The 27,338-nt window shown below is 58.7% G+C and overlaps 1 protein-coding gene and 1 long non-coding RNA gene across 4 annotated transcripts in view; one reads left to right on the plus strand and one right to left on the minus strand.

Annotated features, from left to right (window-relative positions):
- Positions 1-18,147: 18,147 nt before the first annotated feature.
- On the minus strand, positions 18,148-23,184 carry LOC115296811. 3 transcript variants are annotated; one of them, XR_003911068.1, is made up of 3 exons: positions 22,837-23,169; positions 22,543-22,733; positions 18,148-21,638 (listed from the first exon to the last, which is right to left on the minus strand). It is a non-coding gene; the product is annotated as an uncharacterized LOC115296811 (long non-coding RNA). The 3 variants fall into 3 exon arrangements; XR_003911067.1 differs by having other exon boundaries at positions 22,543-22,664; positions 22,837-23,082; XR_003911066.1 differs by having other exon boundaries at positions 22,543-23,184.
- Positions 23,185-23,508: 324 nt separating this feature from the next.
- Positions 23,509-27,338, plus strand: part of LOC115296810 (collagen alpha-1(I) chain-like) — a 6,857-nt gene continuing 3,027 nt past the window's right edge. Inside the window, exons 1-2 of the mRNA XM_029945294.1 lie at positions 23,509-23,519; positions 23,655-23,874. The gene's annotated coding sequence lies outside the window, so the exon portion shown is untranslated. The remainder of the gene's footprint in view (positions 23,520-23,654; positions 23,875-27,338) is intronic.

Raw genomic sequence — 27,338 nt, forward strand, 5'->3', positions numbered from 1 at the left:
TCTGAAGTCTGGGCTGCGGGGCTGGGGGATAGGAGGGGGATGGTCGGCCTCCAGAGCCAGCCCCTTCCCGGTGCTCCTGACCAGGGCTGACTCTCTCCCCTCCTCTGGGCCCTGTGCCAGCCTCTGGGGAAGGTGTGCAGGAGGGAGCAGACCTCGGCCGGGCCGCATGCCAGGGTCACACACACACGTGAGTGTGTGTGAGAGCATGCACAGTCCACGACACCCTGCGGAACAGACACACTCCTCGGGAAAGACGGAAGGAGTTTGCAAAGACCTGACCACACAGGAGTCGCTCACCCAAAAGGCGTAATTGGGTTTAGACAGCACGGTCCCATCCAAATGGTCTACGGAACTGCCGCAGCTGGGGGCCGGCCGGGACATCTCCTAGCCCCCTCGAGGGTGGTGCCGGCTGCAGCCCCCCCACACCCTGCTCCCCTCCTCCAGCTCAGCCCTCACGTACCCTGTGTCCCCTCCTCCAGCTCAGCACCCCCATACCCTGTCTCCCTCCTCCAACTCAGCCCCCCACACCCTGTGCCCCCTCCTCCAGCTCAACTTCCCACAAAACCAGGGCTCAGAGGAGACAGGTGCAGAGGCCTCACGCCCTGAAACGTGTTGCAGGTGGTCACTTCCAGGAAGCGAGAGGCCCGGGAGCTGTTCGTGTGCTCATTCTCCCGTGTAATAAACGTTTGTGGGTGTGATTTGTGGATCAGTCTAGACTTAGTCTGCCTCCGGTCCTGGGAGTCTGGACATCAATGTGTGTACACGTGTGTGTCTGTGAGAGCATGTACATGCATGTGTGCACATGTGTGTGTGTCTGGACATGTGCATGAGTATGTGTACATGTGTGTGTCTGTGAGAGGATGCACATGCATGTGTGCACATGTATGTGTGTGACCATGTGTGTGACTGTGCACATGTGCCTGTGTGAGAGTTCGTACATGTGTGCGCACGTGTGCACTGTGATCACGTGTTAGTGTGTGCTTGCACAGGTGAGTGTGTGAGAGCATGTACATGTTTTTGTGCGTGTGTGAGCATTGCACGTTGAATATGTGAGCATGTGTGCATGCACATGTGTGTGAGAATATGTATGTGTGTGCACAACTACATGTATGAGCACATGTGTGAGAGTGTGTGCACCAGTGCATTTGTGAGCATGTGTGTGTGCACATGTGTGTGTGAGAGTATGTATTGTGCACATGTGTGTAAGCATGTGCATGGGCACGTGTGTGAGAGCATGCACACTGGCATGTGTGTGTGAATGTGCATGTGCAAGCATTTGTGAGAGCATGTCGATTCATGTGTACCCATGTGTGAAAACATTCCCAAGCACATGTGCACATGTGCATCTGCACATGTGCATGTAAGTGTGAGAGCATGTACACATGTTCGTGTGTGTATGCGTACCATGTGTACATGTGTGTGCACACATGCATGCGTGAGTGTGTGAATGTGTGAGAACACGTGTGTGCATTTGTGTACATGTGAACGTGTGTGAGAGCATGCACATGCATGTGTAAGCATGTGTGTGAGCGTTGAGCTACTTGTATCTGCCTTGTTTTCAGGGCCCTGGGGATCTGGCACATGAACATTAGGATGTGCCCAGATGGAGCCCACATGAGCCCGGACCACCCAGCGGGGGCCGTGCAAACTCGTCACCCCTCATACACGAGTCCCAGTCTTCTCTCTGGACGCCGCGGGAGCCATCTGGGCTCCAACAGAAGGGCAGGTGCACCCAGACCCAGGCCGAAGGCAAGGCGAGGACCAGGCCAAGAGCCCCGACTGCAAGGCAGGTAGCTGGCCTGCCCCGCGGCACTGAAGACGGGCAGTGTTCGTCGGTGAGGCCCCGGCGGGGCACAGGGGCCGTGTCCTGACCCTGGGGAAGCCTCTGGGACGTGCTCCCAGCCCCCAGTGGGCAGCCTGTAGGTGGAGGGGTCTCTGAGTGCCAGTGAAGGAGACAGGGCATGAGGGTTCCGGGCGGGAGGAGGCCTCGGCCCAGCCCTGCGGTCCACTCAGCTGGGTGTCCATTGAAGCTATTATGTGGGTGTCATCACCTCTAAATGATGGGAAGAGCCCTCCTTCTCCGGCAGCTGCTAATGTGCTTGTCGGCCTCCCTCCCGCCCCTTGCCCGGCCTTTGTGCGCCGGTGTTTTTCCAAGTCACGGGCTGTTAACCCCTTGAAGCCTCGCAGCCCCATGGGGCCTCAGCCTGGCAGCCTGGGCCCTGGGCCTGCATGGGGTCGGACGGGGCCGGACCTGGGGGCGGCTGCGCTGGGAACAGCTGGACAGAGGGCTAGGGAGACTCCTGTGTGCTGAGCGCCTACTGTGTGCCCCATGCTTCCAGCAGGGTGTCAGTCATGCTCTTGGTGACTTTTAACTGTCCCGCTTTGCAAACAAGTGCATGGAGGTTGGCAGATGTGGACGGACGGGCCCCGGGCTCGGGGACAATAAGCCACAGGCCTGGGACAGTGACCAGCCAGATGCTCCCGTGCCGGCGAGACCCCGGCGTCTGTGCCCTGGTCCTGTGTCCTGGGCTGCAGCTCCTCCCTTCTGCCCCCAGCCCTGGCCGGGAAGTCTGTGGCACGAGAAAGCCTTTCCAGTGTCAGTGAGCCCCCAGCAGCCACACCCTGATGAACCGATGGGACACTGGCCGATGCAGACAGAGGAGCGTCTCACCTACACCCGCAGAGCCCAGCAGGCCCTCAGTGGCCGAGGTCCCATGCGGCTCCGGCCCGCCAGGGAGACCACGAGGAGCTTCGAGACACACACAACCCGTCGTGCGGCCCTGGGGGGTGCCGGGCCCCTGGAACGTGCCTGGACACCACCGGTGAGACCTCGGGTGCCCTCGGCCCCTGAGGTTTAGGGTGGGATGTGGGGGTGGAGGGCACTGTGCCTGCTTCTAGCACAGGAAGGGCTCGTGGAAGTTACCGCGTTCACACAGATTCTTCACACCCACCCCACCAGAACCAGAGTCCACATGCAGGGCCAGGGCCTGGCACCCACCCCTGGGCCCTGGGCCCCGGGCCTTCAGTGCCGTCTGCGAGCATTCCCTCAGCCCTGCTCCTGGCGCTCCTGGCGGGGACTCCCGGCTGAGTGTGAGCAACACCGCTGAGGGCCAGCCCCATTCCGCCCCGGACTCGGACGACTTCCTGCTGGGCCTAGGAGGTGGTCGGGGGCCTCTGAGATTTACAGCTCAGGAGACCCCGCTTAACTTGGTCCTAAACCCTCCGCAGTGCATGGAGAGACTTTCATCGTGCGCTGGTCCAGGTTCAATGCGCGAGCCACCCCTGCCCGCGTCAGGCCTGGGCCTTGTGAACTGACTGGCCACTGAGCCTGTGTGGGGAGAACTTGGTCAGGCTGAGGGGCAGCCTTGCTCTTCGTCCCACTGACATGCCCCCACGCCAGGGCCGCCACCGCCTTCGCTGAGGCGCCCTGGAGACCCTCCGTCAGGGATCCTCGGCTGAAGGCATCCCCTCTGCCGAAACCACTTATGTCTGGGCAGAGGCCGGTTGGAAGTGGGAAAGCCTCCTTTCTGATGCCATTTCTATCAAGGGCTCTGCAGAAACTCATTAGCATGGAGAAACAGAGGCTGGGCTGCGGGCTAATCCATTTTGTTTTATGGCTCCAAAGCTCTTTGCCAGCACAGCAGTGTTTATTTTCCCCAAAGGACACATCTCACGCATCATCACTGCAAATAAAAAGGTGCCTGGTCAGGATCTCCAGCCCTGAGAGCAGAGGGAGCCCCAGGACTGGGTCTGGGGGCACTGTGAGGAGACACGGCCTCGGTGCATTTACACGTCACACAGTGCTCGGGGCCGGGCTCTGGGGAGCACGCCTCATAGCCTGACCCACCCATGCCGTGGTTTGTGCCCCACACGTGGCTGGGACCCCCCACAAGGCCCGGCTCTGGGTCCTGCTGGCCGTCCCCCAAGGACACAGGCCAAGGCTGCCCTGCCAAGGTGACTGTCTTCTCCTGCCACCTTCCAGCCCCCCAACTCAGCCTGGAAGTCCTGGCTGTCACCAGCTGAGGTTGGCTTGCTCACGACTTCAACGTGGTGCATTTCAGCAGGGGCTGCAAAGGACCAGGGACCTTGGGGGAAAGGCAGGCCACCACAGTGCTGCACGGACCCTCAGCACCGGGTTGGACAGTGCCCCGCAGTCATGGCCCCTCGGGATCCCAAGCACGAGACCTTTCCTGGAAGTCGAGACATTGCAGGTATAGTGAAGATGAGCTCACACTCGAGTAGGGCGGGCCTTAAATCCCATGACTCCTGTCCTCATAGGAAGCGGGCAGAGGCGCACAGGGAGGGGCCAGCAAACAGTGGAGGCTGACGGGCAGGTGCATCCACACGCCAAGACACCATGGCCTCTGGCAGCCATCAGCGGCCTGGAGAGAGCTGGGGAGCAGACTGTCCACAGAGACAGCCTGACCTCGCTCCAGCCACAGCACTGGGAGAGAGCAAACCCCTCCCGGCCAGCCCCGGGCTGTGGTCTGTGCTGCGCAGCTGTGGGGAGCCAGGCCCCTGGACTCAAGAATCTCCGGATCTGCTGCCCTTTTCACAGCCTCTGGGTCCCCCATGAGGAGCTCCTGCTCGTCCCTGTGCTGAGAACGGGCTCCCAAGCCTGCCTCGTCCAGGGACACTTGTCCGTGAGGCCTTCCTGTGCAGGCCATCCCCTGTGGCCCCCAGGGGGAATCTCAGGCGGCAGCCCCCTGAGGCCACCACCGTCCCGTCCCCGTCCCTGCAGCGCATAATATTCCCTCGCTCCGTTGTGTCTGTGCAATCTTAAATTGGTGACCTGTGTTCCTCGTCACCAGTCAAGGTGAACAGAACCTTGTGGTCTCTTCAAATAGCTTCAAGTTTTTTGTTTTTATCGCTTATTTTTAATCCTTTCAATTTTACTCATTTCTATTCTTACCTTTATGATTTCTTCATTCTGCCTACTGTGGACTTAGTTTTCTCTTCTTTGAGTTTATTAAGGTGGCATCTCCCTCAAACTTGTTCCTTCCTTCCTCCCAGATTCCTTTCCGTCCCCAGGACACACAGAGTGCACGCGGGACCTGTGGGCCCCACCTTCATGGCACAGCTGAGCGCACCGCACAAACTCCCCCGTGTCCACGGCCGGGCCGTGGGTCTGCCGTACTTCCCTCTGCGCTCAGCACAGCACCCGGCACGCTACGACAGAGGCCTGAGCCACTGTGCCAGGAGGAGGCGCCTGAGCAGGTGCCCCAGACCGCAGCCCAGGCGGACCCGGGCTTGTGAATGAAGAAACTTCCGGATCATTCCATACCTCAACCATCAAGTCTTCCCAGCTACCAGGACGGTCACAGATGCGCTGGGCCAGCTGCTGCCACGCCCTGTCCAGACGCTGACGCAGAATCCACGCCGGGGTGTAAAAAGATCGCGGATTAGGTCTCATCACACCCCTGCTTCAAACCCTAGCACGACAGTCCAGCAGTTTCTCGGAGGCCAGACGACCAGGAAACGCACCTGCAAGAGTGCGCCCCTGCCGCAGAACCACCCGCACAGACGCAGCACAGCCCGGGGCTGCGGGATTACTGGCCAGGGCTGACAGGTGGACACACCGAGGGGGCCCTCAGTTCAGTGTGCGGTGTCCACACGAGGGACTGTTTTCTGGCGGCAAGAAGGCTTGGAGTCCGGATTCACGCCTCCGCACGGGTCCGCCTTGAGAGCATCGGCCTGAGCGGAAGCCAGCCACGTTTACGAGATGTCCGGAATATGAAAAGCCATGCAGTCAGAAACTGTCGATTCGCTCTCTCAGCCGGGATTTGGGGAGGAAATGAGCACAGCGACTCCTCCAAGGACAAGGGAACTAGTCTAAGGTCACAGGTTGTGGCGCTGGGGCCATGGCTCCGGGTCCGCCCACACATGTTGACTTACGCCCTTCAGACAGGTGCACACAGGCGGCAGGCCGGCCTCTGGGAAGCTGTGACAGATTTCCACTCTTAGAATGAGAGAAACTCACTGTGTTCATCAGGCTGACAGGGCCCCGCGCGCTTGGCCTCCCCCTCCCGGTCCAGCTCCTCGCTCGCCAGGCGGAGGCCGTCCCCCCTCCGCCCCATCTTGGCCGTGACACTCGCCCTGTTCTTGCCTGACGCCCTCCTTACTCAGGCCGTTGTTGGCTTGTCCTCTACTTAAATCTTGACCGAATATTCCTTTCCTTCCGTGGAGAGGTCTGCCCAGAATCCCGCAGGACGAGGGCCCCGTCCACACAGGCCTCAGGCCCTGACCCCACTTTGTCCCCTCGGCGGCGTGTCACCACCATGACTGCCCTCAACCCCGTGTCCGGCTGCGTCTTCTCCCGCTCCGAGAGGGCCTCTGCGGAAGCGGCGAGGTTGGTCTTTTCCCTCAGCACCCAGAGGAGTGCCGGGCACGCAGCGGCGCTAAAACGTGCACAGAAAAACCACCGGGTGGAGATGGCGGTGGAGGGACCCCCGTGGGCCTGTGCACCCCACCTTGCTCCCCGCGAGAGCGGCTCGTGGCCCTTTACCTCGGCTTTGGGGTGACTGGCATCCAGTCAGCCCTGGCGGAGCCCACGGGCCGGAGGAGCGGCAGCCCCGAGTGCTAACCTCCTGCCATTTCAACGGCTGCTCTTCAACGTGCTTTTCATTTAGTTTTAAAAGGCCTGGTAGGCTATTGTTCACTGAAGACCAATCGGTTATTTAAATCATGTTTATTGAAGAGAGGCCACTGTGTAACTAGACATACATCATTTGCAGAGAAAAACCTCAGGAAATGTGTTTCTTATAAGCAATTAGTATTAATTGAAGAGAAGAATAACTCTCATACTAAATTACAATGTAACACAGGCACTGGGGACTTGTGTGTCCCTCTGGGGCAGCGGCCAGGACGGGCCTGCTCCCACTCTGGCCCGGCAGGCAGCGTGGAGGGGCTCTGTGCCCGCGGCCCTCTGGCAGTGGACTCAGGTCAGGACCCTGTCGAGAGGCAACCCTGAGCAAGGGGGACACACGTCCCTTGGCCATCCTGTCCCATCAGCCGTCTTTGCTGGAGATCAAACGTCTGACATAAAAGGGATGCACTTTGGAATCTCAGAAGGACAACTCAGATCATCCCCAAGACGACTTCCCGCCCTGATTCCGGCCACAGACGGCTCGCCCTGCAGGCCGAGGCCCCGCCACACGTGCCGCCGACCGTGCAGATACACACTTACACACACGTGCGCAGCACACACTTGCCTGTGACACACACCACACACACACACCACCTTCCACACGTGCACAGGTGCATTCATGGGCACACACATGTGCGGAGACCCGAGGCAGCCCCAGGCCTCTGAACGGGTACTAATGTCTCCTGGTGACCAGCCCGGTTGCTGGGTGCAGATTAATTCTCCCTCCGGGCCGCGGCTGGTGCTGCTAACGAGCCCGGGCTGCGCGGCCGGCAGCGAAGGGCAGACCTTCGTTCCCAGCCTCGCGCCAGACTCTTCGGGCTCCAGCTGTGTCTGACTGTCCCCCCAAAGCTTTCAGGGCGTGTTACGGTGCCCTTTATTGAACACCTGCCTTGGGTTAAAGACTATTTTAATTATTTTATAGACTTTGTTTCATTTTAGGAAGAGGGAGCCGGAGGTGTGGCATTCTCGCGCGCCCCGCTGCACATGCACACCGCCCTGTGCTCCAGCCCGCCTTTCAGGACACACAGCTGGTGGAACTCACAGAATTATCGAGAGAGGTTTTGTTCAGAAAAGCACCTTGCCTTTGATGAATGCAGATGAAATTTCCCTGAAACATTCCATTTACTCCTCTGACTGGTTTTGCAAGTGGGAAAACCACGTCACCAGGAGAGAGAGGCGCACAGAGAGCCTGATGGCTGGGTCGCTGGCTCTCTGGTTTCGGGATTGTCCACGGCATTCAGCCCACCTGCTCCTCCCCCAGAAGCCCCTCCTGCCTGGACACCCTCGAGGGGTGCGGACGCGTCAGAGAGGGCACCGCCCCTCTGCCTTGGAGGGAGGGTCGGTGGTGAGCTCACCGGCTCTCAGTGAGTGCAGTGAGGGTGCGCAGAGAACGGGATGCGCGTTAATATCGCCAAGGAGGTCTGCAGAGTAAGGCAGACCCCGCCGCCAGCGTGGCGTCCCGCACTCTCCAAGGACAGAGGGTGACCTCTCTGCACGACAGTGACACGCCACCTGCTGTCCTTCCTCTCGCGTGACACCGAGGCCATCGCATCCTGACTCCCCCCGCACCGCCACAGTCACCTTGACCCAGCCTTTGACGCAGCCGCGTCTGCCCTCCCTCGTCAGGACCCCCGGCCTGGGCCGTCAGCCTGGAACGGAACCTGCGGGGCAGCGTGCAGCCCCTCGTGACCTCTCCGCCCGCCTGGGCTCCGTGGCGGCGGCGCTGACGGGCCTGGGTGCTCACGGCCTCTGAGCCCGGCTCTGCTCCCAGTGAGAGCCCTCGGCGTCGGGGAGCCCCTGACTCCTGGGGTGACTCAGCTCAAACACACCTCTTCCAGGAAGCCTCCCTCGGCTCCCGGAAAAGGCCGGATCCTCGGATGCGGATCCTCAGAGTCCCCACGGCGTCCGGCCCTCGCCCCTTACAACGTTTACTATGTCATTGTTATTGTGTATCTGTCTATTTTGACGTCAGGAACGTGAGCCCATCAAAGTCAGGGGCCACAGCTCATTTGTGTTTGGTGTAAGGAGCTCCCGTTCAGCAGATCGTAGATGCTAGAGCAGCAGTTGCTGAACGGAAGGGCCCGGCCCCCCAGCTCACCCCGTCCCTCGAGGGAGGGCCATCCCTGAGACTCACTCAGTGGGTGACTTCATCCCGGTTTTAGAGGAAATGGCTTGGAATCCAAAAGGCCTCTGTGTGCTCTTGCGTTTCCTCAGCACTGAGGTTAGTGACACGCTGTGTGGGCATGGGTGCTGGCTGTCACCGGCTTGTCACATTCCCCTTTAGGGACACAGGCGCCCTGTCCGCACAGAGCTGGGAGAGGCTTCGTGCAAGAAATGACCTTGGGTTTTTAAAACCTGGTACCGAGGTCTGCCACGGTCGGAGTGCCCTGCGAGGTGACAGGAGCCCGGGACCACGAGAATCTGCAGAGGCACCGAGGCCTCAAGCCAACGACCCAGGACACTGAGCCCCGTGGCCCTTTGAGACTTCTTCACCTCAGAACTCGGTCCAGGCCACAGCCATCAGGACGGAGCAGGGGTGGGTGGGGCGGAAATGCAGCCTGGAGGCCAGGCACCGGGCCTCTCTTCCTCCTAGGGTCCCCCATTGGGGCTCTGCTGGCCACACTGGTGGGAGTCAGAGTCCCAGGCTTGGGCCGGGCTGGGTGGGCAGCAAGGGTCAGCCCTGGGAGCTCTCAGAAGGGTCACCGTGACGACCTCCTCAGGACGGCCATCTCTCACCTCCTAGGGCACAGGCACAAGAGGGTTTGGGGACACACGTGGCCTGGCGGTGGCCCTGTGGGGACCCCCACGGCATTCCTGGGGACCCTGTGGAGCCAGCTGTCTGGTGTCTGGGCCCCGTGGGTCATCCGGGCGTCTGGGGCCGTACTAGTTATTTCTGTTCCTCTGGAGACAGGGCACAGGGCCCGGGAGCAGGAGACGCCAGGGCAAAGGGAGGCTGTCCCCGCGGCCTCGGCAGGACTGCTCGTGGTCGGGCCCTGCAGCGCTAGAAGACCGGCAGGCCAGCCTCTAGAAAGAAAAAAACCCGAACATTCCTACAACCGCAGAAGTGGTTTTTCCTGGCCAGGGCTCAAGGGTGAAAAGTCAGGGTCTTTCATCCACCTCCGTCTGCTGGCCCTGCTTCTCATGATGTCTCTGAGAAAATACTCCAGGACTATTTTAGAACTTGATAGAACCTCTTGGGTTTTGAATTCTGGACTAATCAGGAATGTTTTGTTGGAGTTTGATCTGGTTAATTCTGAAGAGAAAACAAACTTCAGTTTCCTGTTTTGAAATAAATTCTTTCATAAACTTCAGAAGGGCACTCAGAAAACACACTGCGCTGCAAGGAGATGCCTGGAGGAAGTGTGTGGACAGGCCGTCCACGCGCACGCCCTGCTCTGTCCCCGCACTTCTGGTCGGAGCAGACGGGGAAGGGCAGCAGAAATGCCATCCGACTGCAGTCCTCACAGCTCTGGTCAGGCTGGCTGCTGTGGGGCCTTGTGCTACTCTGTCTTCAAACAGCCTATCCTGTCCGGGGGGGGGGCGGTCAAACCCATTTTAGAGGTGAGGAAACTGAGTCCCAGAGGCTCGGGTAGGCAGTTTGAGAAGGCTGCCTCCGCCCCGAGCGCCGTGGCCTGTGCTCCCGGCGGCCTTGTCCCCCAGGAGGGGCTCTGTCCACCATCCGCGCCGTGGGGCCTGGGGCATCCCGGGGGCCCACCGAGCCCGCACCGAGTCCGTCCATGCCCTCCCCGGGCCCAGCGTGCTCGCCGTCAGTGGGTCGGACGCACACAGAGCAAGGCCTGAGCCCCGTCGTGGAAACAGAGCAGCGTCGGCCTCGTCCCTGAACACGGACACACAGGAGACCGTTCTCTCCCCTCCGGCCACCATTCCAGCGGAGCACAGAGGACCGTGCCTGCCGCCCGCCCATCCTCCTGGCCCGGAGGGCAGAGCAGACGCGAGTGCATCAGTCACACAGACCCTGTGAACATGGCACCACCTCCCGCGCCGCCCGCCTCCGGGCTCCGGCCGGGGACAGCGTGGATGCGCCAGGGCATGGGTGCGGGAGAAGTTCCGGAGGCTCCCTGACTGGTGCTCCCGCACCAACAACTGCAGGCTGAGTCCGCGTTCTTCTCAATTTTCCTGTTTCCTTCGTTCTCATCTTACTACCTGAAACGTGGCTTCTTGTCTGTTTGCTTAATATAGTAGATTGGGGACCTGTCTTTGTATTTTTAATTTTATTCGGCAGTGACTTGTTTCTGTCGTATTTCACATGAGTATCGATGGGCAGGAGTTGAAATGTTCGGTGTCCTTCCTCGCTAGCGGCAGTGAGGTGGCTCCGGCCTCGGGGACCCGGGCCAGGCCCCAGGACACAGGAGAAGGCTGTGTTGAGGCCCTGAGGAGGGGCCACAGCTCTGGGACCTGACGCCTGGGAAGGGACGCCAGGTGCCACTGTGTCTCCACGGAAGGGCGCACCCTCCCCCGTCTCCCTCTGCGAGCGGAGCCGCGGTGGGGCCTCCCCCTCCCCTCATCCACGCTGGACAGAGTCATGTCCCACATGGAAGGTCGAGGACATGGCGCCCAGTCACGTCTGCTGCCTCTTCAGGTGTTGCGTGGCTGGTAGACAGCCTCATTCCATGGGGGGAAATGTCCACCCACCAAGGCCTGAGCCCCAGAAACAGCCTTGGATGGCAGGGGGCAGGGATGAGAGGGGCAGAGCTGGGCTTCTCCTGCTCATGCTGCTTTCCACTGGCCTGCAGGGATGTGGCAGGAGACAGGCCAGGGACTCCAGAGAGAGAAGGGGACAGAGGGAGGGAGTGAGGGGGAGGTGGCCACTCAGAGGACAAATTCCATCAACCTAATCTGTGGCTGCCCCGCCCGTGTGGACGCGCCCTCAGAGCAAACAAGGGTCCTGTTGTGAACATGGCTGACCCAGGGCCCTGCTGCCTGAGCCTGGCCGGGTGGCCTCCAGGCGGAGGACCGGCACAGAGCTGCCCGATCCTTAGAAGTCTGAGGAGGGTTTGCTGGCTGCGCGGCAGCGCTGCCTCGAGTCGCAGCTTTCACGAAGTTGCCTGTGAGAGAACGGCGGGGCAGCCTCGCTGCGCAGATGGCTCTTTGTCCCCGCTGACACCTGCCATCTGCTTGTTTGTCTAAATGATGCTGGAGGGGCAGGGGGCTCCCAATCTGCTGCCCGGGCCCCTCCGCCTGCAGCGACCTCCTGACCCCGGGGCCAGACAGGTCCACAGAGTTTGTTCGCCCAGCACAGCGAATGATCCGTTCCCCGAGGCCCAGCCTCTCCTCAGCACTGGAGCCCAGTGCCCGGCAGCGGGGGCAGGGGGAGGAGGAGGGAGGGAGAGAGGAGGGGAAAGGAGAGGGTGAGGAGGAAGCAAAGGGGGAGGGGGAGGGGATGGAGAGAGAGGAGGAGGCAGGAGAGAAGGGAGGGGGAGAAGGAACAGCACAGCAGAGGAAAAGCAGTAACAGGAGAAGGAGAAGCAACACCAGCACAAGGAGCAGCAGCAGCAGGAGGAGCAACAGCAGCAGGAGGAGCAGCGACAGCAGAAGGGAGGAGAAGCAACAGGAGGAGAACCAGCAGGAGCAGCACCAGCAGAAGAGCAGCAGCAGCAGGAAGAGAAGCACCAGCACAAGGAGGAGCAGCAGCAGCAACAGGAGCAGCAACAGCAGGAGGAGCAGCAGCAGGAGGAGCAGCAGCATGAGGAAGAGGAGTAGCACCTGTACGAGGAGGAACAGCAGCAGGAGCAGCACCAGCAGAAGAGAAGCAGCAGCAGGAGGAGGAGCAGCAGCACCAGCACCAGCACGAGGAGCAGTAGCAGGAGGACAAGCAGCAGCAGCAGCAGCAGGAGCAACACCAGCAGAGGAGAAGCAGCAACAGGAGCAGCAGCAGCAGGAGGAGAAGCAGCAGAAGGAGCAGCAGCAGCAGGAGGAGCAGCAGTGGGAGGAGCAGCAGCAGAAAGGGGAGAAGCAGCAGCAGCAGGAGGAGCAAAGGAGCAGCAGCCGCACGAGCGGGAGAAGCAGAGGTCTGCAGCCTCGCGGGGTCCTCCCGCTGTGAGAAGGCCCTCGTGCCTGTTGAGGAAGAGAATGTCACATGAGGAGATGCGTGTGGCCAAGCAAACGCTGGAGCCCCCTCCGGGCCAGGGGCAGCCGCCACGGGGGCTGGGGCTGGCACTCTCCCTGTTTCTTAACAGATTTGTGAGGTGAGGAAGGATCCACTCTTTACCCAACGTGGGGAGCATTTCAGAAACCCAAGCCAGTGGTGCCGGCTAGGAACACTCTGTGTACATTGTCCCAACCGACCCATGGGGGCCATGTCACCAGTGAGGCGGCCATGGCTCTGCAGGAAGGGCACTTTCCAGGATTCCTCCTCCCCTCCCCAGGCTAGGGATGGGAAAGCTCAGGGCCCCACCCCAACTCAGGGCCACTGAGCAGACAGGCCGTTAACTGCCTCCAGCAGCCCTCTGGGCTCCTTAAATCAGGCAGCGTCTTCGCGCCAGGGGCCTGCGCTATCCCCTGCTGCTGAGAGGGGGCCCAGGACCACCGTGGCCCAGAGCCGGGAGCTGAGACTTGCCCACAGGGGACCCTGGGAAGCCACGGCTCCTGCTCTGCCCTCCCCCAAGAGAGCACATGCCTGACACATGCAGTTTCTCAGGCCACAGAGGAGCAATGTAAGTCCCCAGCGGTTGGGAAGAAGGGTGCGGCCTGGCTGGCACCCATCACACGCTGTCCCTGTGATGAGCACAGGCCCCTGGGTTATCCCTCTCCCTGAATAAAAGCCCAAGCACACAGCGGACACCTGCTTCCTCTCTAGTGCTGACTGTGACATTAATAAACCTTTCAGGGGGAAGTGAGCTAACGTGAGCTCAGACCTCCCTCTAACCACCAGCTGCTCGGGCCAAGCGTGGATAAGGCTTCACAGAGGACGCACTGACTTTGCTCACGTCCCCGTGAAATATGCATTTTCTCTCTCTTTTGTCTTAGGGAGAGGCAGGGAGGTGAGTAGCTCGCCCAGGGAGGCTCAGGGCTGTCAGAGCCTGACGCGGTCGCCGTGTGCCCAGGGGAACGGGCCCTCGTGGCCCCAAAGTGTGACTTATGTGTGAGTTTCAACATCTTTACCGAATCATAGGTCTGTTTGCTTTTCCTTTGATCCCATCTTCCTTGTCAGGTTTCATAGAGGTGTGCCTACAGCCTGCGGACAAGGCCTCAGGGGCTAAGGGCCATTTGCAAAAGCCCCATGGCACCTCGTTCCCAGGTGGGCGGTGGGCACCTGTGCAGCTCAGGGACACTTTATAAAATGTGGGGGGTCCGCCATGAAGGGCTCAGACGTGAGCGCTGGTGCCTCACACCCAGCAGGGGCCTGTCCTGTAATGTGACGGCACACATTTTTTATTCACAGGACTTCCTACTCTGAGTGCCTAGACGCCTCAGTCATCTGGGACCCAGAGCTTTAATGAGGAGGTCAGGTTGGCGCGCTGGCCGCCCGCAGCTGCCTAAGAGCTGACCCTGAGGACAGATTCCCTCCCAGAGAATCAGGCTTAAGGAAGACAGGAACCGGTTGACTCGGTCTGAGGCCCTGTGTGAGCCTTCTCGGGCTGACTCAGGAGCAAAGAGTGAATCTTGGTGGACGGCAGTGAGGTTTGATGGAAAGGGCATATGAGCCCCTTGGGCTGGTCACCACCAGCGAGACCCTGGGTGCGGAGCAGCGTGCGGCGGGGCCTCGGGCCTCTGGGTCCCCCGCAGGCAGAGGAGCCTCACACCCTCACACCCTCCGCGCCGGCCACGGCGGCCATGCACACAGTGACAAACCACTTTTTACTGAATTCATCAGTGGACTGAAAACGCTAATCACAAGGAGGGCTTTGCTGACTCAGCACCTGGGCTACAACTTCCTGGGAGCCACATACCCTCACGCACCTCGCACGGCAGCACTGCTGGTCCTCAACGGGCCTGTCAGGCGGTTCCTCCCATGTCCCCATCTCTCCGACGGGAGGGCAGGAGCACAAACAGGACGAGCCTGGACACACTGGGTAGAAGCAAGAGTGTTTGGACTCGAGGTAAATGCACCTTGGGGGGCACCTGGGGGCTCAGTCAGTTGACCGCCTGGCTTCATCTCAGGTCATGATCTCACGGTTCGTGGGTTCAAGCCCCGCATCGGGCTCTGTGCTGACAGCTAGCTCAGAGCCTGGAGCCAGCTTCAGATTCTGTGTCTCCCTCTCTCTCTGCCCCTCTGCTGCTCACACTATCTCTCTCTCTCTCTCAAAAACAAATAAAACATTAAAAAAAATTTTTTAAAGCACCTTGAAGACTCACCTGTGTCCCTAGAGAGAAAACGGACACAAACCATCTCAGGCACGGTGCACCGACTTTGCGGTGAGTAATCCAAAAATCCTCCGTGCTCACAAAGTCCCCAGACTTCAAAGCTGATGTGTGCTATGTGATTTTCTCAGTTAATCACACACCTTAAAATAGCGCAGTGGGAGAGTGCAGCACGTCCAATACTTCCAGCGGCTCCGGGAGCAGCATCACCCGCCATGTGGGAGCGAGCCGCTGGTCACCGGGAGGGGGTATGCTCCTTCCCCTCACGGGGCCAAGACTCGAGGGTCATGAGCGCCCCCCAGGGCGTCGCTGTCCCCCCCGGGGCAGGGCTCCGGCCTTCACCCAGATCAGCCGCGGCCTCGCAGCTGGCCCTCCCCGGGGCCCTGCTTTCCTCACCGACGAACATTGAAGAGGAAAGCGAGTTTGCGTGGGCGTTTCCAGAGCCCAAATCACAGGCTGCCATGTTAGCCGGTGCTGGGGACAAAGAGGCTATTCTGGGGACGGCAGCACTGCGGCCCCCCTTCTGCTTCCAAAGACTCGCGCACCACGCAGCGCCCCTTGGAGGGGGGGCGGAGACCGGCGGAAGCTCGGGCCCCTCCTGGCTCCCACAGCCCGGGTCTGTGCCCCGCGTGGCCCGCACCCCAAGCCTGCCAGCCGGTCTCGCCCCTCACCCGCCCACTGCCTCCGGCCGGGCCTCCCTCACTCCTCAGACTCCACGCCTCCGTGATCTGCTCCCACCATTTTTCCGCAGTTCCCGCTTAACACAATATTTATTGTCTTTGTTCTGTCTCTGCTCTGTCTCCCAACCACAGCGTGATCTTCTCGAGGGCCAGGGTCCTCTTTCGCGCACATGTGCCTGGCACAGCATGGACACCAATAAATATGCAATGAACAAAAGGCCCGTGATGACTCAAGAGCCTTGTCTTTTTTGAAACCACGTCTTTATCCAAGAATAAAAGCCATTTGGAGTAAAATGCTTCTTGAATTTTTCCATGCCTGGGCCTCGCAAGATCATTGTGCTACATTTTGGATGACCCACTTTTGCTTCCCAGGCCTAAGACACCAAGAGCCTATTGTAGAGACAGGGCCGTGAATTAATCTTTGCATTTGCTGAAAATAGAATACAACTTAAGTGAAATGTCTGAGAAGTCACTGGTGACCAGGACAATGTCATTAATCTCATTTGCATTTTCAGTGAAGTGTTTCCAACTGTCTTTATACTAATTACTTATATTTACAGCAGATCATAGAGGGTACGTTTCACATAGAAAACCACATGGAATACAGTGTCTGCCCAGCCCAGGGACGGCGGCGGGGGTGACTTGTTCTCGTGGGAAGCAAGAGACCAGCCGACCAGAAGGAGCTGGGCCGTGGGGCCAGATGGCGGCGGGCGCACAGTTGCCGACTGCTGGGGTTCAAGGGGCTCGCACCTCCTCTCCACTGCGTGGCCGGACCTTCGCTTTGGCGCACAGGGCCTTCTCGGTCCCCTCTGTCACCCACTGCGCTGAGGCAGCCGCATGGGGCACCTGTCAGGACTAGAGCTCTGCCAGGAGCCGCTAGAAAGACCAGAGGCCCAGCGCACATTTCCTTTCCCTCAGGAAGCTTACTGTCTGGGCGGAAGACACGCGCACTAGGCCCGGGGGAAGGCGGAGGTCCAGCCGCACGGGGCCCGGGGGAAGGTGAAGCTCCCACGGCACCCGGTGAGCCTGAGCTGGGTGGGCAGGAGTCGGCACAGCCACGTGAGGCCTGACAGAGCAAGCTGCACCCACGGCTGCAGGGGCGAGGCGAGGGGGCTCACGGCACCGCCACAAAGGCAAGGGCGTGAGGCTGTGGAGAAGCAGAGGAGTACTAAGGAGGATGTGGTGGCCACGCCGGACGGCTCAGGCACGGAGGCTGCGCTAGGCCAGGAGGTGTGGGGCCCCAGGCCTTGGCCGGGCTTGGACGCGGGGCACTGAGAGCGGCAGGCCAGTGTCGCTGCAAGGGCACCCCAGGAGCTCAGCCAGCAGACACTCCTGGAAGTGTGGGTGGCGGGATCACGGCTGGTGGAGCTGTGGGGAAGGTGACCCGGACCAGGAGTCTGGCCCCAGCGCCACGTCCCCCACACCCTGAGGCCGGACAGCGGCCTATCAGGGAGGCCACGTCAACACTGCCCGGGCCCCAGGAACCCTGTGGGGTGTACCCGCTTCTCCCGCAGCCTGGCTGAGCCCAGCCTCCCCCTGCAGGCCCTGCACTGCCCTCTGTGGCCCCGCACAGGCTCACCGGCTGCAGGCCGTTTCTCTCTCCCTGGCATGAGGCCCACACGCAGCCATGCAGTGGCCGGTCCCCAGCTCCGGGGTCCTGGCAGCCACAGCTGCGGGCAGTGTGACCGTCCCTGCGGGCTGCTGCCTCGGGCCTTTCCTGGTGTCCTCTTGTTGTTGTTTTGAAACCTGCTGGTGGCCTACTGTCCCACCCTCCCCGGTCCTGAGGGCTGGCGTCCACAGCAGCCACGCGTCCACGAAGCAGACACAGTAGCGCCGCACCTAGGCCAGTGCCCGCTCTCAGTGCCTGTTTCCATCCCCTACATTTTTATTAAAAAAGAGTATTTCAGAACTTTGATTTGAAAACCACCAGCTATAATCAGGGACAGGAGGGCGGAGCCAGAGCTGTAGGGCCGGGCTGCCACACCGCCGTCCGTGGTCCCCTCCAGGGCCGGTAAGATGCTCAGCGGTCATCCGGGGCGCCCCGGATGACCCACGCCTCATCTGGCCTGAGTGGACTCTGTCGCTGCCAGTGGCCTGTGCCCACAAGGCCCTGGGGACGCTGGCACCGAGCGCTTTCTCCGTCACACGTGTTGCCTTCCCAGGAGCATGTGGGTGGTCTCTACTGATGAACTCGTGGAAGCTCAGCGTGTGCTGCAGGCCAGCCCCCACGCCCCGTGGAGCACGACCCAGGAAGGCGGCTGGTTGGCAGACTGGACCGGTGTGTGCGGCCGCCCCCAGGCCTCTGGGACCCCGGCCTCGGAGACACAGGGTCTCTGCCCTCACAGCCAAAACTCCTAATATCACTTCAGGTGCTTAAAGCAACACTGGGAATTTCCGTCAGTTCTTCACCCAGTCAATACAAGAAAACTTTTGCTGAGAAGCCTAGATGAGAACATGGATTATATATAATTTTTAAATGTTAAAAACACCATTTTAATGTATATTAAATGTATACTATGTATTTTTACAAGCTTGGAACTATATATTCATGATGTACTCAAACATTTGGGTGTATTTATTCTTTCTGATTAATTTTGGAGTCGGTTCAGAGGCCCTGGAAGCCCACAGACAGACGCATACTGTCACCCGAGTGCCGTGCCCCGCACACACCGAGCTCGGAGCAGGGCTGGCCCCGGGGGGAGTTTCTCCCCTGCACGGGGGCACCTGTCCAGGGTCCTGCGGGGCCCACGGTGAGAAGGGGCAGAGGAGCCACAGAACGTGTGCGATTCAAATTCAGTCAGGGCTGCGAAACGAATGCCTGTTCCATGCGACGTGCCATCTTCTGAGGATTTGCGAGAAGTGGCTCCCCTTGTGGCTAGTCTGAGACTGCAGCTGGGCCCCAGAGGCAACCTGGGTTCTCCACAGCAGTCTCCCGGTCTCCCGGGGGATGCAGCTATTTGCAAACAGTTAGGAGTCATTTGCATCTCTGCTTTATAAATCGTTGGAATTTATTGGTCGTTTCCTGTTGGTCACACGCATTTTCCTCCTACGGTGTGGGAAGCACCTTTCTCCTGCTGTTAGCAGAGGTGCGTCCACTCGGTCCACACTGGCTTCGTTCCGTGGCTGCTCCTCTCGTTCACCTGCGTGTCCTCTCTGCTACCTGGCTTCCCTGTGCCACCCGGGAAGGCCTCCCTCCCCCAAGATTATGAAAATATTCTCCTGCTTTTGAACTCTGGTTTTCTCTGCTATGGTCTTTACCCGTGGAACTTAATTTTGCAGATGGTACATACAGTCAGGGACTTGGAGCCTGTGAAACCTCCGTGCCGTCTGACAAAGTCCGCTGGAGTGGCCCTGTGGAGGCCTGCACACCCCTTCAGCAAGCTCGTCACAGAATGTCCCCGTGCCACCAGCCTCCTGCCATCACATCCCCCCACCTGGATGGCCCACAGGTTCCCACGCCGAGCGCCACGCTCCAGCCGTCACCTTTCCGCAGAGCCACGAGCTCTCCTTCCCCTGACCCAGGCCTGGTCCTGCATCTCCCCAGCCTGCTGGTCACGGCCCCACACACACCACACACCCGGAAGCTGCTGGCCCTTCCCAGGGCGGGGACATCCGGGGCGAAGGAGACCGCTGGGGGCCCAGCATCCCCTGCGACGAGAGCAGCCTGTGTGACCCAAGGAAGAGGCCACCAGAGGGGCAGGGCAGAGGGCTGCCTGAGGGGCTCCACACCCTGCAGGAGAGCCAAGGTGGGGGGGGGGTGAGGAGGAGGCAGAGGAGGAGACCACAGGGAAGCCTCAGTGGCCTGCGGGGGCCCCACCCAGATCCCCTCCTCGTCAGCAAGTCTGCTCGCCTGCACACACTCTGCGTGGTGAGGGGGCAGACAAGAGACAGACCAACAGACATGCCGACCACCGGAGGGGAGGCGTGCCCCTCGATGGGAGGCAGCAGGCACACATCTCCAATCCCGTGCCCAGGAAGGTTTCATGTGCACTCAGGGCAGAGTGCCTGCTGCCCTCCTGCTGAGCGGTCTCCAGTCCTGCACACTGGCGTGAACGCAGACATGTGCGGCGGAGGCCACACCACCCCGTCGGGCAGCGGGCAGTGTGGGGCGGGGGTCCCAGGCCCAGGACACTCACCCTACAGGGGGTGACATGCCCCCTACACACAGTCAACCCGCGCTGGCTGTGCTCTGTCCCTGCGGCCCTTAGCCCTGCCGGGCCATGTCTGTGGTCCTGGGGTGGGGAGGGGGCACCGCGCTACCAGGGCCCACGGCAGATGCACCCCCACGTCTGTGTGTTTTCTGGTTGCATTTCATTTTAGCCAACCACCATGTTAACTAGGAATGAGTTTTGAAGACGTCACTGGCTTCTTTGTGACAATGGACAGTGACTTCCTTCCCCTTCCTGGGACAGGGATGCACAATAGTGGGCCCTTCGGACCAGTCCCCAGACCTCCGTGCCGAGGTGACCCAGCACGATCCCCAGGCCCTGTGCAAGTGACCCGGTGTGGTCCCCTGGTCCTGTTCAAGGGGGGCAGCATGGTCCCCAGGCCCCATGCCAGGGTGACCACCACATGACAGCCCAGCCAGGGAGACCCTGGCTCATGTCCTTTGGCCAGTGATTTCCTCCCACCCAGACCCACCTTGGGCCAACCTCCTTCATGGCTGCGGCCAGACTGGCCCAAGCTTCTCCACTGCCCGCGTGTCTCCTGCTGCCCCCCCCCCCCACGAACGGCCTGGCTCACAGAAGCCACCACGAAACCACGCCCTCACCCTGGATCCCCTTCCCACTCATACTTCAAGGTCATCTTCCCAATTACCCACGGTGCCAAGTGCTGTCAGGCCGTGTCCCATGTTGTGGCCCACAGGAAGGCGGGGTGACGGGGCGCGCGCTCACCCACCAGCTGCCCGCCAAGGCAGAGACCCCGAGTGCTTGCTCTGCGCCTGGAGCTTAGCAGTGTGGCCGCAGGCTGGGGCAGGCCACCCGTTCTGACTCCCGCCAGGACAGTGGAGCCACAGAGCGTCCGCCCCAGGCAGGAGGCAATGCGCCTGGAGTGTTCTCCGCACTCGCAGGGCTCTTGGTTTTCGCCACATTTATGCAGTGGGTGCACTTCCCAGTCGACCTTTCTCTGGGCGATTCTGGGACTGCTGTCGGCCCGGCCAGATGTTTCCGGGCGGCACCCAGAGTGCCGGCCGTCTGGCGAGGAGGGCAGCTCCCCACGTGTCCGTGGCTCCGCTCTGTGTTCTCTGTCCTTCCCGACTCCCCTTGGGAAGGTCAGACCTACCTTAAAAAACAGAAAGTGCTCACATGGGTTATAATTTGCCTCAGGCCCTAGTCCCTGGAAAAGTTGAATAGGATATTGGGGTTGGCAATGCGGTTTGGGGACACTGTTAATGTCGCTCAAAGGAGTAGCCAAAAGCGAAAGAGCATTCCGGTGGGCCAGCTACCCGGGAGCCGGGTGACGTCACGGAGGCCGGAGGGAGGCCAGTGGAGCGCCGGTCCTCACACTGCACACCAGCCGCACCCCTCCCCTGCCGACCCAGCCCGGGAGGCCAGAGCTACATCGTGTCCGCCTCCGTCCTGGATCAAAGCCGGCCCCTGATCACAGCCCACCGGGGGCGAGAGTTTGCTGCGCTGAAGAAAATGGACCTGGTTCACTCTTCACACTGTGGACCGGTCCCCCCCCCCCCGTTACTCAGAACCAACAGCGGTGTGAGCCGTGAGGGGAGAGGCCTACACGTCCACGGTGAGATGAGGCCGCGGCGGGGAAGGCCTGGGGGAGGGTGCTGACGGAGGCCGGTGACCAAGGCAAGAACTTCCGCTCCGAAAAGAGAAGGGCTCCGTGTGGGCCCGTTGGGCTTGGGGCTGGGCAGCTGGGCAGAAGTTAGCTGGAACGGAGTCTAAAAACCTCATACCTGGGACCATGGTCAAGTCGAGGTCGGTCTCGGAGCACCTGGCCCGAGGCGTTCTGCAAACGCTCACGCCTGCTCGCTGTGTGTTAGAGACACTTGTGTGAGTCTGGGAACGACCGAGGAAGGGCAGGCTCTTAAGGAAAGCCGGGTCCTGGGCGGCGGGGCGTGTCCCGCACGGAGATTTACGCAGTGGGGCCCGGTGTGCCGGCCTTAGTTTTCTGCCGCTGTAACAAAGCGCTACCCAGGCAGCGGCTTAACCAAGCCGTGTTGGGACTCAAGTTCCGGGGGTCGGGAGTCTGGGCGGGGCTCACAAGGCTGCGGTCACAGCTTCGGGGGCAGGGCTCCCGGACCGAGGCTTGAGTGCAGAAGGACCCCTCCACGTCCGTCGTTTCCCTGCAGCTGCAGGGCTGAGGGGCCCGGCCCCTTGCTGGCGGGGGCTGGAGGCCGCCCACACCTCCCTGCCACCCTGGCTTCCCCATCGGTGTCAGGGACAGTGGTGGGCTCCAAGCCGTGTGTCGGCACCTACGGGTGGGCAGCACGCCCTGGGCCAGGCCCACACTGAGCGGGGCCTCGGTGGGAAATGTAGTCTGGAGCGGACAGGGCAGAGAAGCCTGAGGCCCTGGGTCTGGGGCGTCCCTGGACGTGTCTGCTGTCCCCCCGCAGCCCTGCCGTCCACGTGATCCCAGACAGAAGGTCCACGGCCACCCCGCAGGCAGCGAGCTGGCTTCAAATCCCTCACTCTCCGCTCCGAGCAGCATCGCAGTGGAAGTGAAGACCCCATAGTCGTCCAGGGCTTCTGCACCCCAGCCCCTGACCTTCCTTCTGCGCCTGCCTCCCCTTGTCTGGGTCCACCCTCGCACTGGCACCCCTGCCTCGCCTGCACTCAGAAGCTTCTCCCGGGCCTGTCCCCGCGCTCTCCTGCCACCGCCCTGCCCCACACGCTTCCTGGCCCGCTCCCCTTCCTGGTACTTCCCGCCCCTCACCGGTCCTCCGTGCACGTCCTTCGGGCGGGCGTGACGCCTGCCCCCGCCGCCTGGTGCTCTTATCACAGCGGTCCTGCTTCTCGACTCTGTTTTCTCGTGCGCTGCCGCCGAGGCTGATTGTCCTGAACAGGAAATAGACTTTCTTTCTCTCCCATTATCGGCTCCGCCATCATGCTGCTCTTTTTCCTGTTCTGAGCAAAATTTACGGCATCTCCCCCATGCCTCTTCCCCAACGTCCCTGCCTTCCCAAACTCGATTGCAACCTTTAACATCAAACAGTCTGAAAAAACACACATTCTTCGTTTTACATCCCACCGCACTCATCAGTAACAACATTCCACGATTAGCTCCCTCCAGCTCTTTCCTGGCGCTCGTGAGCTGGGGAGTGCCGGTTCTCGCTTCTGGGGGTGGGGGGCCCAAGCAGAGCCTCCCCTGGCTCGCCCCGCCTCAGCCGCCAGCCATCTCCGCAGCTCTCAGGACAGCGCCTTCCGGAAGCGCCCGCCACCACGAAAAGCCCTCTGCCCTGAGCTGGGCGGTGACTATGCACAATGGCGGCACTGCAGCCCAGGCATCGGTGGGCAGGAAAACAGAAGTGGGGGGGCCCGGGTTGGGGCCACCGGAGCCTACTGCCCACCAGGCGGGACTGAGGCTGTCCCCCCAGCCCGGCAGGAGCTCCCCAGGGGCTGTGTCGGTGCACACCCCACCAGGACGCATGGCCCCAAGGCTGAGGTCCCAAGGGTCCAGCCGTAGGCCTCAGCTAAGCACCGAGGGAGGGGGACAGCCTGACACAGACTTCTGGGAGCCCCTTTCCCCACCATGGGGATCGTGAGGGGACATGCAAGGAGCTGACAGGCAAGCTGCTGCCATGAGGGTGTGGCAGGCCAAGAACCTCCCAGAACCTGACGGGCTCAGTGTGGCTCCGAGGCCCAGGCACGTTCTGTAAGCACCTGCTCTCAGCCTCCGTCTCCAGAGGACAGGTCTGTGAGCCTGTCCTGGATGTCCACACAGACTTGGCAGAGGCCCCATAAACACACCGCTGCCCACATCCTGCAGTCTCCAGTGCTTCTAGAAAGCAGGCCATTAACAAACTAGAACAACCTCATTTTCTACAGGAGTCACGAGAAAGTGCAACAGCCTGGAGAGAGGGTCCTGGCCAAGCCCACACTGGGAGCAGCTGGCCCCCGGCTCCTCCAGGGTGGCATCGCAGGCAGGACACGCCGTCCCTCTGCCGTATCCCCTGGGGACCGCTCCTGGAGTGAGCCAGCTTTCCAGGGACGTGGAGAACTGGCCTCGGGAGGTGGCACAGCTTCCGGCTCCTCCCCAGCTCCCCAGGTAGGTGCTGTGTTTCCCCCCCCCCCACCCGTTTGCCTTTGAGTCAGAAACAGGTGCCCCTCCTCCTGCTGTCCCGCCCACACCTGAGCCCCAAGCTCTCCCAGTCCCAGGCTGATGAGTGACAAATGCAGCTTGCCTGAGGCCCCCCACTGTCCTCCATGGACACAAATGCACCCCACTTAATCTCCTGCACCCCCCCAACTGCCCACCCCTTTCCTAACCACCTGCACCCCCCCTGCACCCCACATATAACCCCCTGCACCCCACATGACCACATGACAGAAAAGTCTGCCAGTGCTTCCCAAAGACCTGGTCCCTAACACAACCCTCTCTCTTCTGTGCTTTTGTAATTCTGTTTCAGAGGGAGAGGCCTCCGTTCAGGGCTGACTTTGTTTTGGCCGGCGGGGTCAGTCGGCGCGGGTTCCCCGAGGGAGGGAGGGCGGGCGGGCGGGCAGGGAGCACAGAGAGTGAAGGCCAGGCAGCGTTTCGGATCAAGCCACTCTCCTTATTGAGAGACCACGCATGTCTTATATAGGGTAGAAGGCGGGCAGTTGACGTGAGTTAGTTGCTAGGAAACAAGGGTGGGGCCTGCAGAGTCAGCATGCCGCCCGAGAGGCTAACAAGGCGGGCTTGGGAGGTAAACAAGGCCTCAGCTGACGGTGATAACGCAGCTCAGCTGTGCGGGCGGCTGATCTTGCAGGTCAAGGCACGTGTCTTTTCTTCTGGCAGCTCCCGACAGGTCCCCCTTTTTTACTTTTTAAAAAAAAGGGCTACTTCCAGAATATGATGGTATAGGCAAGGAAAGGACTGTGCCTGTCTTAGGTTGGGGACCTGCCAATCCTTCTTACCCCTCATAGGCATACCCAGAAGCCTGTGTCTGAGCAGCCTTAGGTTGATAGGATGGTAAGGCCCCTCTTGCCCGTCATTGGCTAGCCAGCCCCGTGCCTCTTGCCAGAATATAGCTCTTCCATCGGCCTCCTGATCGGCCATCTCGAGCTTCTTAGGATAACGGACCTGGGTAGGCTGCGCCTATTTGCTGCCTTAGGAGAGCCATGACCTTATTGAATAGAACAGGGCCCAAGGGCACCAAGATCAATAAAACCGCAATAGGTATTAAACAGGAAGAGATAGGGTAGAAGTCCATAAAATCCACGAAGAAAGGGCTATCAATGTGTTCCTTCCTCCTCTTCTCCAGGTTCTTTTTGAAGCTTCTTTTCCCAGCATGGTCCTAAAGGAAAAGACAAAGATTTCTCTCAAGGAGATTTTTTTCTCCCTGGAGGACTGAGTATTTTGATCGATTTGTTTTATTAATCTCTCCTCTGGCTGCATCTGTTTTTTGTGAATAAATGCAAACTGATCCTCGTCCCCAGATTAAGACTGGTTCCAGACCATGCCATTTGTTATCCAAAGGGTCCTTCCAAAGCACGGTAGCAAAAGTTTTTTGCGTCTCATTTTGCCAGAGACGCTCAGCAGCTGAGTGTCCTTCTTTATCCAAAGTTATAAAATTTAAAATAAACAGTGCATGGTGCAAAAGATTTCTGGGAGATCCCTTGAGGGGGTGCCATTCCCCCTTCTTTATTTTTTCAAGGGTATTTTTTAAGGATAGAGGAGTTTATGAATAATCACAGAAGCCATGCCATTAGAGGACCCATCAGTAAATGCTAAAAGGGCATCTTCTAAAGACCTAGTTTTAGGTTTTGTGGAGAAAATAAGATAACTTTACAATTTGGCAAATTAAATTATTAAAGACCAAGGCTTATTGTAATTAATCCTTGTAAGCCCCTTGTAAAGCCCCATTAACTTTAGGTAAGGATTCCAGGGCCAAAGGAGTTAACTCTCGTTTTGCAATTTGGATGGAAGTCTTTATGCAGGATCTCTAGCAGACAGTTTTAAAAGAGGCCGAATCCAATTAATATCTCCTAATAGTTTTTGAAAATCATTTAAAGTACATAAATGCTGTCTTTAATTGTAAAGGCTGTTAAGCTCCAGTTTAAATTTAGTGACACTTCTATTTTGATTATTAAAGGTGTTAATGATTAAGACTTTAAGAATTACAAATATATTTGAGCAGTTGCACCATTTACCCATGCAATGTAACCTAAGGTTTACCATTGTATAACAGTGCCTTTTTTAAAGTAACTTGGCATCCTCAATGAAAGGGCCTAATTGGTTAAAAGACTTTTCTATCATTTGAGTACTTTATTAAAACCTTAGGAAATTACAAGGCATATCCTAAATAGAATTACAAATTGTTACTAATCTGAAAACTTATTTAACCAAAGTGACAATAAAAGATCTTATTTGCCTTTGGGATCCTTCAGCAAGACCTAACTCCTTTTTAACCTAAGAGATGTTTTAACTAAGCAATCAAAGACCTGATAAAGACCTAAAGCTTTTGTCTTAACAGAAGAGAAACCCTTCATTTGCATAATCTTATCACGATCAGACCAAAGGTCCGGAAAACCTTGTCTTTTGAAAAGAGAAAAGCAGAATTTAACCTTATACCAATATACCTTTAAATTCCCATTCATCTCCACCTCACACATAGAACTTTTTAATGATTTCCTTTCCCTTAAGCTTTATCCCAAAGCCATTTCTTTCCAAACAATGTCATTTAGGACAAAATTACTTTTACCCTTATGGTTTTTTTCCTTCAGTCTGGAGTACACTTAGAATTTTAACTCTTCTCCTATTGAGGACTTAATAACTGTAAGATGTTTATACCCGAACTTTTCTTAGATGGAAATTTTATGAACCAATTAAGTACAAAGCAGCTTTTTAACAGTTTTAAATATCCCCAGTTGTTTTGCCACAAATTAATAGCCCAAGCATCCACAGACCTCATCCTGTACTAATATGTCAGTCACTAGTTGTGGCTTTTGCTTTAGTTTTAACTTGTTAGACAGCCAATGAATTCAATCTCAATTTATTATCAAGTAAAACCTTAACGTTTTAAGTTACTAAGAATCTTTAAAACTATTTTAGCAATCACTCATCTTTTGTTTCTTATCACCTAAGGTAGAGGGAGAAGCTGTGGCCACCTGCAACTCATGCAGATGGGTCTCTCCCCACCCAGAGATAGGCTACCTAATGACCTCTGGTTGCCCTGGGCAATGGGGCGGTTTTAAACTTTTAGCTGTTAACCTGGGAAATGAACAGTTCTTTCTTTAGACTCTTTATGGCCCAAAGCTTCAAGATCTGACCTATCACTCCAACTCTGCCTATCTCTACAGGGGGGGGGGGTTTGCAGCAACCCGAAAAGATTCTAGGAGATCCCTTGATGGGGTGCCATTCCCTTTTTATTTTTTCAAAGGTGTTTAAGGATAGATGTGCCCGTTCTACTCTACCTTGCCCTTATGGGTTGTAAGGGATTCCGGTGATGTGTTTAACGTGTAGCTGTAAATGAGTACCTAATGGAGTCTCGCTGCTGCCACCAGTGAAACCCCTGCAGGCGAACGGGCTCT

This window comes from Suricata suricatta, chromosome 7, assembly GCF_006229205.1.
Source record: "Suricata suricatta isolate VVHF042 chromosome 7, meerkat_22Aug2017_6uvM2_HiC, whole genome shotgun sequence".
Classification (NCBI taxonomy): Eukaryota; Metazoa; Chordata; class Mammalia; order Carnivora; family Herpestidae; genus Suricata; species Suricata suricatta.